This window comes from Alligator sinensis, unplaced genomic scaffold, assembly GCF_000455745.1.
Source record: "Alligator sinensis unplaced genomic scaffold, ASM45574v1 scaffold729_1, whole genome shotgun sequence".
Classification (NCBI taxonomy): domain Eukaryota; kingdom Metazoa; phylum Chordata; order Crocodylia; family Alligatoridae; genus Alligator; species Alligator sinensis.
The window spans coordinates 36,789-41,918 of NW_005843670.1; the positions used below are offsets into that span (position 1 = coordinate 36,789).

At 46.6% G+C, this 5,130-nt stretch overlaps 1 pseudogene; it reads left to right on the plus strand.

The window, feature by feature from the left end:
* Window positions 1-4,044: 4,044 nt before the first annotated feature.
* LOC102385176 lies at window positions 4,045-5,001 on the plus strand (annotated as a pseudogene).
* The last annotated feature ends 129 nt before the right edge of the window (window positions 5,002-5,130 follow it).

The window sequence follows — 5,130 nt, forward strand, 5'->3', positions numbered from 1 at the left end:
GCTGACGCCACTTGCCCTGAGCCCAGCCCCCACCAAGAAGAGCCGGTGCATCCTCAGACCCAGCCTGCAGCTGCAGCCCGCACCACCCTCCTCCCCGTGCCCCTCACAGATCCAGGGTTCGTATTTGAAATGAATCGGGGAAAAAGTTTTGTTCGTTGACTCAGATCACTGTCCCTGATTTGATTTGGCCGAATCCAAAGGTGAAGATTTGATGCTGATTTGGTGAATCAGCAATTTGGACACAGGCACAGCTTTAAAAAGGGTTTTTTCTACATACCTTGAGGTAGCAGGCACGGCTTGTGATCGACGTGGTGTAGCAAAACCCCCAGTTTTCTTTTTTTAATATATTTTAGAATTAATTCCCACCCTTTCCCGAACCATTTCTGACTTTTTCTCTCCGTCTCTATTCTCTATAGATAAGTATAAGTAACGCAAGATGTAGGATAAGCTTTAACATTTTATTTTAGGTAGTAAGTTTTATTTTTCTCTCCCCTCTTTGCAAATAAGTGCCCTGTTACTTTGATATAGATATCCACTGTTTTATAAGTGATACTTACTATGTTTGTATTGATTTCTTACTGCTTTTATATTGTGTGATTACCATTTTAGGCCTATATATGTAAATTAGCATAAGTCATGCCAAGTTTCCATCTTGTAAAGTCAAGCCTCCATCTTATCCCCTTGCCTGGTTGTGTAACCTTGACTCATAGTACCCCTCCTATGTAACTTGGTTCCTGAATGAATGGGGATGAATGAGGGTGCTTGAGAGACAATGGCAGGAGGTCTACAAATAGCTCCCTGTGAATGACCGAACCATCAAAACCAATACCTGGACCAACGACGCAGCCCGTTGAACCACCCTCAGCATTCAAGAACCAAAAGATGAGGCAACCAACCATTGTGCCAAGGCTGCACATGCTCAGTAAGAACACCTAGAACCCTCTGGAACAGGACTGACATTGCCTGGACATGCCCTCCCCATAGGAGATCAAAGGTAGTCTGCCCCATAAAAAGGGGTAGTGAAGACTGACTCTTTGGGACGCCCTCTCCATCTGGACTAGCACCATGCCAAACCACCTATCCACCCAGAGGTCCTGCCAGTGACCCCCCTCTGGACAACACCTGCTGGACAAAAACCCCTTTCCAGCCTGGATAGGTAGCTATCACCCCCACCCTCTCTTCAACCAAGGACTTGGGCTCTGTTTCTCTTCCCTATCTGGACTCCAACCCTTCCACTGAGTCTCTTTCTCCTGCTGCCATAACCTGTTATTTGGACCCCTGAGTTGGGTTTGCGTTACTACAGTCTGGCCCTGCTCCAAACGCTGCTTCTCACCCCTCTAACTTCTGTCTCACTTCTCCCTCTCCTCCTTCTGGCTCACTGCCACCTCCAACACCTGTCCTGAGCTCCTCTCTGCCTCCAAACCCATGTTTCTTTGCCACTGTCTTATCCCCACTGCCTTTTCCCCTGAGCTCCCAGGTTTCTGACTCAGTTTCTTTCCTGACTGTCTCCTCCTTGCCACCACTTATCTGCCCCACCCTCCAATATCTCAGCTGTCTGCCTCAGTTTGCAGCCCCAAGCTCCCAGGTTTCTGTCTCTCTCTCTCTTTCCTGGATCTCTCTTTCTTGCAACTGGGCGTTTTTTTTTTTTCCTTGCACCAGTTACCTCAAGTAACCCTGGGGCAACTTGGTCCTAAAAAAAATCAAACCTCAATTCCTCAGCCAGCTTCTCTCTAGTTCACCAGTTCTAGTCCCGGTCCTAGCAACTTTCACTCCCTACACTTTAACTTTCTCTCTCACCTTAACCTTCCCTCAAGTATCCCATGTACTATGCACACACATACATACTGTACCATCCAAGTTAGGAACTTACCTGTGTGTATGTGTAGGTGGGTGTTATGTGTGTGAACTGGTGAGTGTGTGCGTGTATATATATATGTGTCATTATGTGCATGATATACAAATTAGTGATCTCTGTATGTGTACTGAGTGTGCAGGTATGGACAAGTGAGTTTTGTCTAACTATTGGATGTATAGTGTATGTGCTTGAATTGGTGATGGATGTGTAAGTGCTGGAGAGTGTGTGTGTGTGTGTGTGTGTGTGTATGTACCTAATTGATTTGTTTGTTTGTATATGTGCAATTGTGTCACACCCTCCTGTCTAATAGCACAATATTGAGATCCTGAGAGTTGACCTGACTCCACAGGACAACAGTGGTGCTGGGGCACATGGAGAATCTCACAGGAGCATGGAGGGGGGTGGTTTCAGCATGCTTGGCAGTGAACACAGAAGTGGACTGGATGCACTTCTGGATCTACCTGGGAGCGCACTGGGGTCCCCCCCATCGTCTGACCCGGCGATCAGCTGCGCGGAGACCCCGAGTACCACCCCAGGCCCAGAAGGCACTAGTTGCCAAACTAGGGTAGCATGGAAGGGCCCCCCACATGTTCCCCAGAAGACCCTTCAGTGCTTCTGGTCCACTTCTGGGTCTGCTGCCAAGTGTGCTGGGGAGCCCCCCCACACTTCTGTGGGATGCTGCATCTTCCCCAGCACCACAGTGTTCAGAGATCCTGCTACCTAGGGGTACATAGAAACATCATTTAAAGATGTATCTACTTCCGAATCGCAGAATCTGTCCGAATTTCTCAGATTTATTAGGAGAGATTAAAGGTCCTCTGATTTGATTCAGATTTGGAGATCCAGCCACTGAACTGGGCCGAATGTCCACCAAATTGAATCAGGGACTGAAGCTTTGCACAGCCCTAATATAAGGCCATCATATGCAAAAAATAGCTTATGTCAAATCACCATGAATATACAATTATTCCATCTAATTGTAGTACTCTGTTATGCATTACTGGTTTCCCAGGGCTTGGGCATATTTGAGTTGTCAGGAAAAGCTAGATCTCCGGTAAAGCCAGATCTCCCTAGTACAAAACAGAAAGGTTGGCTGGCTGGATATTAGGTAGTCAAGGATGTCTAGAGATCTCCTGTGATGGAGTACATTGGTTTGTGAAGTCTGGGGAAGGGCATAGCAAGGTCACCATATCTTCCTCCCAGTTTAACACTATGGGGTTATCTCAGCAGTTTATCAAACAGAGCCACCACCCTCCCTGCAGAAATAGAAAAGTCAGTGAGATTGTGGACTTTATCTAATAGGAAGAGGCAAATACTCTCTGGTTCAGGGTGTTTTTTGTTCCTAATGTTATGGAAACTATTCTTCAGATGTTGTATCTATACCAGCATGGGCTATAGGAACTCACTATTTTCCCTGCATCTGGGCAGGGAAAGTAACATGTATTGACTTCCTCACTGCCTTCGCTAGATTTCAACCAAGACTCGTTAACTAGTTTAACCTTGGAGATGATGCCTTTGCACAGCCTTGTGGCAAACAGAGGTAGACAAATTTCCAGAAGCAAACTAGAATAACCTACCCCATATTGGAGGTGGGCGGGTACTAGGCCTCTGCCAACACTGCCACTAGTCTACACTAGGGTGGCCATCATAGCGGACAGTCGGGTTGTCCTCTGTCCTCTCTTGATATGAAGCCAGAAGGCTTTATGTCCTCTCTTATTATCTTCAAATGAAAAATAAAGGACATAAAGGCATCTGGTTTTGTACCAATAGAGGACAAATGGACTGTCCTCTATGATGGCCACCCTAGTCTCCACCCATGGCGAAAAGGAAAGCCCACAGCCAATATTCGTCCCCATGGCAGCCTGGGGAGAGCATCAGAAGACAGTGCCCCTCACAGCACAGCCATAAAATTAGTTAAACCACTGCAACTCAACATGTAGGTGGGCCCTGCAACATTACATATAAGTGCAGGCCTAATCATAGAAAATATTTAGCCTAAATAAACACTATTCCCCTGGAAGTGAGGTTATTGTTTCATCAACCATAATGCTTGTCATTTCTTCCACAGGATAAGAAAACCTGCTGGGTGCCTCAGTTGCTATTAGTATTATCCAGTAGGAAGTCTGGACACATTCGCTAACGAACGTAATTTTTGTCCAGGACTTCAGGCAGAGCCACATGAAGAGGAAATGAAGAGTGAGAACAAAACTCCTTCAATAGATTTCATTCTGCTGGGACTCCTGAGCCGGACCAATGCACACATCTTCTCCCTGGCCCTGATCTTATTACCCCTCATCACTGCCGTGTCTGGAAATGCTCTCCTCATACTTCTAATCCAAGTGGATTCCTCCCTTCACACCCCCATGTACTTTTTCCTAAGTCAATTGGCCTTCATGGACATCTGTCAGATGCTGATTGTTTTCCCCGAAATGGCAGCAGACTTCCTGACCCCAGGCAACCCCATTTCTCCAGCTGGCTGTGGGGCTCAGATTTTTCTCACACTGACAATGGGTGTATCACCGTGCCTCCTCTTGGCCGTCATGGCTTATGACAGGTACATAGCGATCTGCAACCCTGTGCAGTACTCCGTCCTTATGACCAAGAACATCTGCTTTCTTTTATGAGCTGGGGTCTGGATGGGAAAATTGGTAAACGCCTTGATTCACACAGTGTTTACACTGGCTCTCCCCTACTGTGGCTCAAAAGAGATTGACTACTTCTTCTGTGAGACCCCAGCCCTGGTAAAATTGTCCTGCTCTGACACCTCTCTATATGAGGCTCTGGTGTTTGTGAGTAGTGTTGTCCTGGTCCTCATCCTTTCTTCCATTAGACTAGGCACTTACTCTTGTATCCTCTCCAGGGTCCTGAGGATGTAGTCAACCAGAGGACAGCAGAAAGCTCTGACCACTTGCTCTTCACATCTGACTGTCATGGGCATGGTCTACGGGGCAGCCATCTTCATGTACATGAGGCCCAGCTCCTACCACTCCCCAGAGCAAGACAAGATTGTGACTCTGTTTTACACCATTGTCAACCCCATACTGAATCTGCTCATCTACAGCCTGAGAAACAGGGATGTCTTAGGAGCCCTAAGAGAGCTGATTGGGAAATGCAGAGCCTTCCTGCAAAATTGGCAGAAGCTGTAATTCCTTAAGAGCTATGTCTCATTAAAATGAGAAGTTTAGAACATTTAAAAGTCCAGCCCACTCTCCCAGGCACTCGTGTTTTCCTGTTGCTGGATATTTAACCAAATTATTGCATACACAAAGACTTGA